Consider the following 13,561-nt stretch of genomic DNA (forward strand, 5'->3'; position numbering starts at 1 on the left):
CCAGTCTTAAATCCAAATTCTACCCAAAATGCCTCTTTCCTTACCGGATGACTTCTAAAGAAATCTTCGGAGCCGATATTTAATTTTAACCTCATGAATAAATTATGCCAGGCTTAATTAAGCCTCTGCTTGCATTTCTCATTTCTCTTTACAGAAATATATTCCGGGTAGGAGCTTCTTATTTTATTCTCGTGAGGGCTGATCAACCCTTTGACATTTTAATTATGTGCCCAAACTTTTCAAGGGGAATTGCGTTTTCAGTGTTTACTCTCTCGTTTCCGCCGACGAATTTATATCTATTTGCCTCTGCTCTTCAAGCTGAGACCTTCCGTGCTGGGAATTTACAGATTTCTTTGATGTGTCCACCGACAACCATCTTTACAAGTATTCCACGCAAGCTAAAAGCGCCTCAGCGGCGTGGTTGCTATGGCATTAGCATCCCACCTCGGTGGTTCGATTCTCGGCCATTCCGTTGAGGAGTGAGAGATGCGTATTTCTGGTGATAGAAGTTCACTCTCGACGTGGTTCGGAAGTCACGTCAAGCCATTGGTCCCGTTGCTGAATAACCACTGGTTCCATGCAACGTAAAAGCACCATACAAACAAACAAACAAACAATCTCTGTCACGTCAACAAATCGAGTGTTGCCATTCCGAGTTCCTCAGGCCTACTGGCTTATATAGCAAAAGCAGGTGCGTAGCCTTGTATGGTCCGTAATATGGGATTTATCATTCCCATCAACGTACGAGTTTGGGTGAACCCTACTATTCCTTGAGTCCGATAGACTCCTAACTTAGCTGACAAATCAAGACTCCGTAGGGGGTTAGTGCTGTCAGTGCACCTCATGCGGTGCAATGTAGGCATTACTTAAGGCTCTTTGCAGCGTCCCTTCGACCCTTAGCTGCAACTACTTTCATTCCTTTCACTGTACCTCCGTTCTTATTCTCTGTCTTCCATTTTACTGTCCATGCTCTCCTAACAATTGTTTCTTAGCGCAAGTGCGAGGTTTTCCTCCTGTTGTACCTTTCAAACCTTTTACTGTCAATTTCAGCTTCAGCGCTGAGTGGCCTTAGTTGCCCCAGTGCCTGGCATTATGCCTAAAAATCTATAAATCGACAAATGAAGAGGTAGAGTTCTATTTTATTTCTTTTTATGTTAGTCTGAGAACATGTATTATATATACATATAAAATGTAAACTTGGGATTTCTTTGAGGATTATGGAGAAGCGCAATGTTATTTTAGTGGAGTAACAGTAAAACTGCAGGAGAAAGAAATTTAAAGTTAGTTTGGGGACAAAGCAACACTATGGACTTCCTTTGTGTGACAAATACCTACATAATATATTTTCCTATGGTCAGTTGAGAAGCCTACTATCTTAAGTCTTGAAACTTTTGCAATTCACTAGTTAATCCTTTATTTTTTCACCTCACAGCCAAATTTACTAACGCAACCTGTACTTAGAAGATCCGATTACTCAGTACCTGGATTCTTTCATGAGAAATATTACGACGAAGTGGCAGTTTCTGCTTGAGAACATTTGTGCTTTTATGTGCAGCGTTGAGTTCGTTTCATGGTTGCTATTGGTCGTCTTGCTCTCTTGCCAATACAGAAAATAAAATGTTAAATGTCCCTTTCCGCTTTATTCCTTATATTTCCCCGTGGGGGGTTATTGCTGTCAGTGCATCTCACGTGGAGCACCTTAAACATTACTTAAGGCTCTTGTTAGCGCCCCTGCGGCCTCTAGCTCCAACCCCCTTTCATTCATTCCATTTACTGTACCTCCTTTCATATTCTTTCTTCCATCTTGCTAACCATCCTCTCCTAACACTCGTTTCATAGCGCAACTGCGAAGTTTTCCTCCTGTTACACCTTTCAAGCCTTTATATTCCCAATTTCCCTTTCAGCGCTGAATGACCTCGTAGGTCCCAGTGCTTGGCTTTTAGCCTAAATTCTATGATCCTGTCTTTATTCCTAATATATTTATTGCATTTTGATATGGTGTATTTGGATTCCCCTCTCTTTTTGTTATAAGTTGTGGGCTTTTATTTATTTTGTATTTTTATTTTTTTACATCTAGTGGTTATTTTTTTTTTTTTTACATCCAGTGGTCTGTGTGGTTAAGAAGTCTTGGTTCTTCGCCCACCCATCGTCCTATTTCCTCTACCTATGACCCATTTCTATCATTCTAATCCAATAAACCTTGCTGGGTAGGACGTCTTAGCTGTAGGCGTTTCCGTGTTGTGTTGTGGCGATTACCATACAGGACCCATAAACTCTTATGTTGCGTAATGGCCTGTGAACTGGTTGGGCGGCGCCCTTGGAGATCCCTCCAAGGGATAGAAATGAGGGATAGGAAACCAACCCCCCTCCCTTCTGGCTCCCTCTCTCCCTCTCCAATTTAACACAACTCGATAAGTAATCATGGCGGTCATTTACGCGATTTACGCGACGACGACAGCATCTCTGATGGTGATTTACGTCCCCTATAATCCGTGATTTATGACAACCTTAGGTCATCTTTGTGTTATTTTTTTTATGTCGTTTTAGAGAGTTCCAGGGATTAGTTGGCTCTTTTCTCCAGGTTCCCCTCTTTCTTCTCGTAATGGCTGGAACGCTTTGGGGATGATCCCGGATTTGTTGTCCCTTTTTCCAGTTTTCTGAAAAGGAGACTATCGCGTCGACTTTGTCTGTCAGTCCGCATTTTTTTCTGTCCGCCCTCAGATCTTAAAACCTACTGAGGCTAGAGGGCTGTAAATTGGTATGTTGATCATCCTCCCTCTAATCATCACACATACCAAAATGCAGCCCTCTAGCCTGAATAATTTTTATTTTATGTAAGGTTACCTTTAAACATAGTTAGGCGTCTGGGTACGATATATGCCAGGCCACCACCGGGCCCTGGTTAAAGTTTGAAGGGCCGCGGCTCATACAGCATTATACCGAGACCACTGAAAGATAGCTCTATTTTCGGTGCCCTTGATTATACGATGTACAGAAAACTCGATTGCGCCTATTATTGTTGTCTCTGTTGTTAAGTTGCTATCATGAGGTAATGATGCTCTGTCTCTATAACGTCTGTCCCACTCTCTCTCCCCTTGGATTAGAGGCATATTTTATTTTTATTTATTTACTTTATTTTTGATAGTCCTTTAGTTCAGTTTGATTCAGTTTTCGGGATGCATGAGGGGCGAGATGATGATGATGATGATTACGCGCGAAGCTAAGTCATTACTGGAATCAGGCTCATTTCTGGCGTCCCGCTGGCCCTAACGATATTCAGATGCTAAAATCTCCAAAATCATTGAAGATAAAAGAAAAATTCTTTCGGCAGATAAAACCTTACGTCTTTCAATTTCATTCCATATAAAATTTAGTTTTAAAATATCATAAATTCACGTTTAGACAATGTTGTAATTATTGCATTATAATTTTCTCAAAACTGATGATTTCAGCACCAAATTCGATAGTTTTCTCGATTACTAGGCTTAGTTAAACTATGTCTTCTGACCTCCGCCATAAAGAATCATTTCGCATTGTATCGTTTATCATATTATTGGCAGTTTCATGTTGGAAGGATATTTGAGATGTAATTAACGATAACGTTTACGTAGCAGAGTTCCAAGATACCTATTTAACCCTTTGATGGTTAAACTTGAAGCTTCGCGAGTTATCTTCACCTGTTTTTTAATTTTTCCTTTCCTTCTCTGACGACTTCGTACCTGTTTCCAGTCTACCTTAATCTCATCTTTTTCATTTGTTAATTATTCTTACTAATTTCTCTACTACTTATTCACCCATATCCTCTCTCTTCTTACCTCTCTCCTTCTCCTGTATCTCACTCTCATGATTTCCTTACCTTTATCCAGTTCTCTTATGCCCTTATTTTCTCGTGCACGTATGTTTGGACTTCCATTAGATATCGTCTTATGTCGTTTTTTTTTTAATCCAACTCCGTTGTTTTTTTCCTCCTATTCCTACCTTACCTTCTACACCTCCCTCTTAATCTTCCCTTGCTTTATATTCGTATCGTTTCTCACTCCCTCTGATCTGATACCTCTGTCTTGCTCCCCCTATCTTTTCCGCTTTCTCTCCTACCTCACTCCCACCATTCGCCGTGACCTCCGTCACTCTTCTCTCTTATCTCCCATTCCCTGTTTCGCCTCCCCTCTCTTCCTTCCTCCTCCTCCTGCGACGACTCCTTCCGTAGCTGCGTGCCACAATATTGCATGTTTTGCATTGGCATTCTTCCCTCTAGATTCGCCTTTCTCCACTGTCATGGGGGGAGGGGGGAAGGTGGGGGGGGTGGGGGCGGCGGAAAAGGTTTCATGGGTCATAAAATTCAGCTTTGCGTCTTTCTGGTCGCATGAATCTCGCACTTTTAAGACGTTTCCTGCTAAAATCATCTTCTCTCTCTCTCCTCTCTCTCTCTCTCTCTCTCTCTCGTCTCTCTCCTCTCTCTTCTCTCTCTCTCTCTCATGTTGTTTGTCTAACGGTTTCCTCACCTGAAGAATTTAGTTTTTCTGCGCTATTTCAGGCAAATCTTTTTAGCCGTCTTATTTTTCGTATAGTGTATATATATATATTTATATATATGAATATTATATATATATATATATATATATATATATACTATATTTATTTATTTGTTTATTTATTTATGTATCATAAAATTCACGTAAGAAGGTGAGTGAAAACCGGGACTTGAAACAGGTACTTTCGTAGTATATTGTACTTTTTCAAGTTCACACTAAGCAGACACATAGTTTACAAAGCTTTAGATACAAATTTAAGTAGTAGTGGGCGGAGTCACAGTTTCTATATATACAAACAAAGGGATGAAGTAACGTTGCAAGGAGAAAAAATCATTTGGTTGTATATATATTTCCATGACAAGTTATCTTAAGTTGCAATTTAACGCATCCTCCCTTTTGTTTGGCCTTTTATTTTAAAAAAGATTAACACTTTCAGTACCCTCACCGTTTATATGTCACTGATTTACAATGGTATTGAAGATGATAAACTTAACTGTCCAGAGATTGCACCTTGGAAGATGTAAACTAACTGTGTCTTTACTCTTTTTCAGGTAGGTGCTGCTGCAAGGGAAGGTAGTAGATTGAGCTGTTATTTTCTGCACGCGTGTATGTAGAAGAGAGAGAGAGAGAGAGAGAGAGAGAGAGAGAGAGAGAGAGATACCTTTGTACCGCAAAATTATTAATTAACATTTTTTTATTGGATTCCGTGAAAACTTTTGACACTAAATATCATTAATTTAATCATATATAATCTTAATAAATATGCACTCATGTATGTGTCAGAGAGAGAGAGAGAGAGAGAGAGAGAGAGAGAGAGAATGCCAATTAGTAGTAGGAAAGAGGTGGAGCTGTGGAAATAAACTCGGCAAAAGCTAGCAGACAGGGAATCAACGAACGAATGCAGGCAGAAGGACTCATCTCGGATCTTGCTCGGTATCTAAATTCAAAGCAGTAGTTTTCCCAAACACCCAAGCTCTCTCTCTCTCTCTCTCTCTCTCTCTCTCTCTCTCTCTCTCTCTCTCTCTCTCTCTTTTTCTTTTTTTTACGATATTAGGAATTAATATGGACTGGAGTAAGGAAAAATGCCAAGAAATTCCTATTTTTGGGCAACTTTCCAGTTCCAGGTAATCATCCATGAGAACATATTTGGGCTGGAAAATTAACCGGAAAGGAAAAGTGAAAATGTTTTGTAAATTCTGAACGAAAGAGCGGAAATGCCCTTCTCCCCTCCCCCTCCCTCCCCCTCCCCCTCCCTCCCCCGATTGAAGCCGATATCAGGAAAAAGATGGCGATGTGTGATCAACATATCCTGATGAGACAGTGCGGGCGCCGAATGTCCGGTAGAGAGGACACGCCCATCGATTGCTTTATGGTTGTTAATTATTATTTATTGCTCTTATTATCCATGGTTTTGTTGTTCTCATTTTGACGGTATGGCACTAATCATTAAGTATTAGCGTTTTATCAAAATGAATTTCCCTGCTTTCGATGAAGTAAATAGGCTTGAATAACAAGAGTGCTTGGTGCTTTTTCACTGTCCTACACTTCAGAGAAAATCTCTCTCTCTCTCTCTCTCTCTCTCTCTCTCTCTCTCTCTCTCTCTCTCTCTCTCTCTCTCTCTAAGTTACGGTCTGTAATCTTTGCTCAGAGGAACTATTTATACATTCGTGTGGACATTGTAAGAAGAAAAAAAAAACCGAGTGATCAGAGTCACGCACGCAACCATACCAACGGATCTATTTGCCTATTACTCCTTCCCCACTACGCTAAGGAGAAAACAGAAGTGGTGAAATCTGGCAGAGATTTGCCGGGGATCACAGAAGATTGGGATCCCATTCCTGTAATGACGTTGTAGGCCTAATTCCGGTAATGTTAGCGTCCTCGAAGTAGGGAAAGGCTTTTAGATTCAAGTTTCGGAACGTTTTCGATCAGTTTTTAATTATTCTGAAAGGGTTGACGTGTACTTACGGATTTAGACGTAACTAATCTCATTATTTTTACTGGGATCTTACCTAGAGAGTGACCCCAAGGGTTCTAACCCGGTACGTATCCACCTTTGCGGCGTGTTCAGTACAACCCCCTTGGGGATGACCGTAAAAACATAAAACAAAAGACTGTTAATATCATAAAGATAATGACTCCTTAGAAATATTGGTCCCATTTAAAGTTCAGGGGTCACTGTCTCTGAAAAATTCTTTTTACTGTTTCTTACATTTGATATTGTACCTGAAAATGTGGTTTTAAAAGATGTCGAGAGTGAAAAACTTGGTTAGATTTAGCATGATCTGCGTCGGGTCAATCATTCATTAATATATTACATATTTTATCGGTCTACCGATAAGGTTCTGTTATGCAAATGAGTTCGCAACATTGACATCCATGTACTCGAAGACCAAGTACCATATGCGTTGAGGTATTTTTTTGATAGATGTTATTGTGAACATGTAGTTCAAACATGGTATCGTAAGCACATTAAGGAAAAATTCAGCAATTTTAAAATGATTGTTTTGAAATGAATTTTTGGGATCTCCTACACAGAGTAACTCCCAGCAAAGTTCGAGGGTCTTTATTGAGAACTAATATTTCTAGGTGGCCATTATCTTACGATATCTACGGTCTTTTGATGTGTGTTTTACTGTCATCCCCATCAGGTTGGAACTGAACACGCCGCAAAGGTGGATACATCCCGGGTTAAAACCCTCGGTAGTCACTTTCTATACTCTGTGTTTTTCCATCTGTCCATCCGCCTGTGGTGGTCGCGCATGGTAACACTGCGTTCCGGGCTTTAAATAATATCCTATTTCGAATATAAAAGGTGTAATTCGCATACAGTAAGTTATTAAAACACTTTTCAGTTGCAAATGTACTCCCAGATATCCTTTTATTTACCCAAAACTTACACATAGCGTAACTATTTAAAGCCCGGGACGAAGTGTTACCATGCGCGACCACCACAGGCGGATGGACAGATGGAAAAAAACAGAGTATAGGAAAGAGCTGCAACGAAGATCTGTCAGACCATTTTCCATAGGCTTTGTCTGAACAGGCCACTTCCGGTTACGTTATTGAGTAGTCCGTTTTAGCGCTGCTGGTCCAGCGACAAACACCCAACCTCCTCATTGAGAGGAGATGACATAAAAAAATGAAATTAGCATTCCGTAATGGACTCTCCGTCCATAAACCTGACCTTTTCAATCCCTCTCTGCCGTTTTAATGTTGCTGTCTCTCGTCCATTTAGAGGAAGGGCCCTCACTGTCACGGAACATTTGAATTATATTTCTTTCGTTTATCGCTCGTCTGTTTTCTTATCGTTTGACATCTATCGGCTTCATAATACAAACGCCTCATAGAACGTTGGTAAATAACTCTGGTTTCATCAGGTTTGTGATCTTATCAATTTTGAAAGCGTTCAGTGTTCAGATTTTTACCAAGGCCTACAGAATTCTGTTGGCCTTGATGTTTACAGCCCCTTTATTCACATCTCAAATTAGACCGTTTCTTCCGTTTTACGTTTTTAATACCCTTTTTGTTTGGCATAACTGTGTACGTTCACTGGAATCTCTTTATTTTTACCTGTATTTCTAATATTTTATTTAACATAACTATACGTTCACTGGAATCTCTTTATTTTTACCTGTATTTCTAATATTTTATTTAACATAACTATACGTTCACTGGAATCTCTTTATTTTTACCTGTATGTCTAATATTTTATTTAACATAACTATACGTTCACTGGAATCTCTTTATTTTTACCTGTATTTCTAATAGTTTTATTTAACATAACTATACTTCAACTGAATTCCTTTATTTTTACCTGGATGTCCTAATATTTTTTACTAACTACGTTCACTGGAATCTTTATACCGTATTTCTAATATTTTATTTAACATAACTATACGTTCACTGGAATCTCTTTATTTTTACGTAGTCTAATATTTTATTTCATAACTATACGTTCACTGGAATCTCTTTATTTTTACCTGTATTTCTAATATTTTATTTAACATAACTATACGTTCACTGGAATCTCTTTATTTTTACCTGTATGTCTAATATTTTATTTAACATAACTATACGTTCACTGGAATCTCTTTATTTTTACTGTTATTTTATATTTAAAACCTAACTATACGTTCACTGGAATCTCTTTATTTTTACCTGAATGTCTAATATTTTATTTAACATAACTATACGTTCACTGGAATCTATTTATTTTTACCTGTATGTCTAATATTTTATTTAGCATAAATTATTAACTATATACGTTCACTGGAATCTCTAATTTTGCTTATATTTCTAATCTTTTATGTAGCATAAATATATTATAATGTACGTTCACTGGAATCTATTTTTACATATATTTCTAATATTTTATTTAGCATAACTATATACGTTCATTGGAATTCTTTAATTTAGATGTATTCCTAATTATCTTTTTATGTAGCATAATTATGTACGTTCATTGAAATCTTTTTGTTTTTGCATTTTTGCATATATTTCTAATAATCTTTTATGTAGCATATTTATGAGCATTTATTGAATTTTTTTTATTAGGTATATTTCTGTAAGTTGCATGGCCTTTTCAATCAGTCATAAAAAAGTCGCCGATGGAAGTTGATGTAAGAAGTAGGTCCACCAAGTGGAGGTGTCCTAGTTAGCCTTATTAGAATCTATTTAATCAAAGTACTTCTTTCCTCATCTGTCCTCTCGTAAGTAGCCATCTTGCTTGGTGAGACGTACCCGCGTGAAGTCAGATTAATCAACAGATATCACAAGTTTAACATACGACTAGAATTTGAGAAATATCTAGAAGTGTTCGTGAACTATCGGTGATAAGATTAGTGTGAAAATAGTAGGATAAAGCGTCTTCTAAGTTAGTTTATCAAGTGTAATACTATAAATCAGAACAAGATGGCAGTAAGTTCCAACTGCGGGAAGAGGTGGCGTAATTTGGCGTGTTTAGCAGATTCGCAATACGATGGGGTAGCAGGAAGGGAACTGGCATTTCTCATCTATGAAATCAGCAACAGTCCTAACCAAAAACATACAAAAGCATTCATAGATATATTAGAAGGATATAATCCTTCAAACTGGAACAAATCTAATGAAAAACATCTTGAAAATAATTGAAGAAGTTCCAAATAAAATCCAAGTGGTCAAGAGACTCATAAAGAAAATATACATAAACCAACATATTCCGACAAAGAAAATGAATAAGGTGAATCTTGTGAATATCCTAATTAATGCATTAGGAAAAAGAATGCCAAAAGCATGCAAACTGTGTAAGGTTTGGTATAGCATAGTCAATCCACAAAACCTAATCAGAAAATGTGCTGCATGCAACATTCCGACCCATCCACAGTGTGCTGAGGTAATACAAGATTTGAGAAAAGATACAAGAATTTTTTGTTCAACATGTCTATCATGGATAGACAATGTTATTAAATCAAGGATTGAATGTACAAATAGTTGAGGATGAAAGAAGAAGAGGAAGAGGAAGAAGAAGAAGAAAAAGAAGAAGAGGCAAAACGAAGAGAAGAAGTAAACAAAAATGAAATGACAGAAAAAAATAAGGAAAACAAAGAACAAGATAAAAGATGGATGCAGAGATACTCATTGATACTACATATGAGGCAATAAAGCAGCATACCTACGAAGAAATAAATTACGATATGACAACAGAAAAGCAAATCCCGAAGAGGCTCTACCCAGATCTATACAATGACGGGAAAGAGGAAAAAATAGACAAGAAAGACAAAATCTGCAACCTTTTGAAAAGAGGGAATTGCAGATTTGGAGAAAGATGTTACTACAAACATCCTAAGATATGTCAAAACTATGAAATATATGGTAAATGTGCATACTTAGATGGATATGGGGATGATTGCAGAGATCTGCATCCAAAAATATGTAAAAACCTAAAAGAAGGAAAAGGATGTAAGTTCGACAAAAAATGCAAATATATGCACCCTGTAGCCATGATTCATAATCAAATAAATAACCAACCAAGTAATAAAATCCAAAATAAGAAAGAAACAAATAAAGAGAGAAATCAAGAATATCAGGTAAAAGAGAAAAGCAAACCACCATGAGATATGCAGAGGTGTCAGCAAAAAATTTCAAAGCATCAGCTCCGAAATTATACTCAAGAGATAATAACTGTATTTATTATGCAAGAGGATATTGCAGAAACGGAGAAAGGAAAATTGCCAGATTCAGACACAAAATGAATAATTATGATGAAGGAAGATCAAATATTATGGAAAAGTTGGATTTTTTAATGTCAGAATTTCTGGAAATGAAAAAAAGAACAACATACCAGAACAGGAAAGAGACATGGGAAAATCCTTATTACTACCAGTATTAAATGAAGGAGAAAACACGCAAACCATCATAGTGATGAATGCGCAGGGTTTAGTTACGAGTAACTCAAAAAGAAAAATAGAGTACTTAGAAGAACTAACCCAAAATGAAAAGAAAATAGATATAATGAATATAAGTGAAACCTGGTATTCCAAGAGACTGGGAATGATGATCAAATAAAAGGGTTCCAAACTTATAGATCAGATAGAAAAAATAGGAATCAAGGGGGAACCGCAATATATGGGAAAGACAAAAAACAAGGAAAAATATATGAGAAATATAGTAACTCAGAATGTGAACTAATAGCGGTAGAATTTGAATCTGAAAAATTGATGAACATAGTAATATATAGACCTCCTAATACTAAAGAGTTTGATTTAATAATTGAAAAATTGGATGATATATGTAGAAATCACAAGGACTGGACTATTCTCCTATCTGGTGACTTCAACTTTCCTTTCTGTAGAATGGAAAGAACGAATAGGAGATTGTGGTTGTACTTATACATATAAAAAAGAGAGTAATAGTAGTGCAGAAGATAAGAGGCAATTTGAAAAGCTATTAGATATGCTACTAGAATACAACATTCAACAAATAAATCACCTGCCAACAAGAAAGGAAAATACTTTAGACCTAGTATTTGTGAACGAGATGAATTATGTTAAAGAAATAATAGTTTATAATGCGAATATTTCAGACCATAATGTCATAGAATTAACAGTTCATTCCAAAGCAAGTGAAAATAGAGATAAGCAAGAAATGAAAAAGTGGGAAGGATATGGAAAATACAACTTCTACAGTAAAAATATAAAATGGTCAGAAATTAATGAAGAATTAAACAAAGATTGGGATAACATTTTCGTAAGTGATGACATAAGGGTAAATACGGAGATATTATATAAAATATTGGAGAAAATAGTGGAAAAATATATACCGAAGAAGAAAAGTAAACATCATTCATGCATACCAAGAGACAGAAGGATCTTGTTCCAGAAAATCAGAAAGTGGAAAAAAGGTCTTGCAAAAGAAAAAAATGCATGGAAAGTTATAGAACTAAAAAGTAAGATAGAAAATGCAGAACAAAAGATATACAATCAAAAGAAAATGAAAAACGGGACTTGGAAGAAAAAACCCTATTAAATATCAAGCAAAACCCCAAACTATTATACTCATATGCGAAGAAGATGAATAAAAGAAGAATAGAAATAGGCCCTCTGAGAATTGAAGGGAGATTAACGAATGAAAAAAAGGAAATTTGCAAACATACTGGCAGAACGATATAAGAGAGAATTCACCCCTAGAATAGATAATGAAGATAATGATATAGAAGTAAGGGATGAAAATAGTGAATATTTAGCTGACATAGATATTAATGAAGCTGATATTGTGCAGGCTATTAATGAAATTAAAAATGGAGCTGCTGCAGGGCCTGATGGAATTCCTGCTATTTTGTTAAAGAAAGTAGTTCATTCTATCGCAAAGCCACTTGCAATATTATTAAGACAAAGTGTAGATACAGGCAAGATTTATGATGAGCACAAATTAGCATATATTACCCCTACTTTCAAAAGTGGATCAAGACTAGAGGCAAGTAATTATAGGCCTGTGAGTCTAACATCACATATTATGAAAGTGTATGAAAGGGTAATGAAGAAAAATATTATGAAACATTTAATAAAAAATAATTTGTTTAATAAAGGACAACATGGTTTCGTACCCGGAAAAAGTACACAAACCCAACTGTTAGTCCACCGTGAGAACATATTCAAAAATATGAAAATCGGAAATGAAACAGATGTGGTTTATTTAGACTTTTGATAAAGTAGACCATAATATATTAGCAAGAAAATTAGAAAACACAATATCGTGGATAAAGTAGGAAGATGGTTAAAAGAATTTTTACACAACAGAAAAACAGATAGTTATTGCAAACGACGAGAAATCGGATGAAGTCAAGGTAATATCCGGTGTGCCGCAAGGTACGGTGTTAGCTGCAATACTGTTTGTTATTATGATTGAAGACATAGACAATAATGTGAAGGATTCGGTAGTGAGTAGTTTCGCAGATGACACAAGAATAAGTAGAGAAATTACTTGTGATGAAGATAGGAACGCTCTACAAAGAGACCTTAACAAAGTATATGATTGGGCAGAGGTAAATAGGATGGTATTTAACTCTGATAAATTTGAATCAATAAATTATGGAGACAGAGAAAGAAAGCTATATGCATATAAGGGACCTAATAATGAGACCATCACAAATGAGGAAGCAGTTAAAGACCTTGGTGTGATGATGAATAGGAACATGTTATGCAAGATCAAATAGCAACTCTGTTGGCAAAATGTAAAGCAAAAATGGGAATGTTGTTACGGCACTTCTTCAAAACAAGAAAAGCTGAACACATGATTATGCTTTATAAAACATATGTTCGTAGTCCACTTGAATATTGCAATATGATATGGTACCCACACTATCAAAAGGATATTGCACAAATAGAGAGTGTACAAAGGTCCTTTACAGCTAGAATAGAAGAAGTTAAGGACCTAGACTACTGGGAAAGACTACAATTCTTAAAATTATATAGTCTAGAAAGGAGAAGAGAACGCTACATGATAATTCAGGCATGGAAACAGAAAGAAGGAATAGCAGAAAATATCATGGA

Source organism: Macrobrachium nipponense, chromosome 24, assembly GCF_015104395.2.
Source record: "Macrobrachium nipponense isolate FS-2020 chromosome 24, ASM1510439v2, whole genome shotgun sequence".
Taxonomy (NCBI): Eukaryota; Metazoa; Arthropoda; class Malacostraca; order Decapoda; family Palaemonidae; genus Macrobrachium; species Macrobrachium nipponense.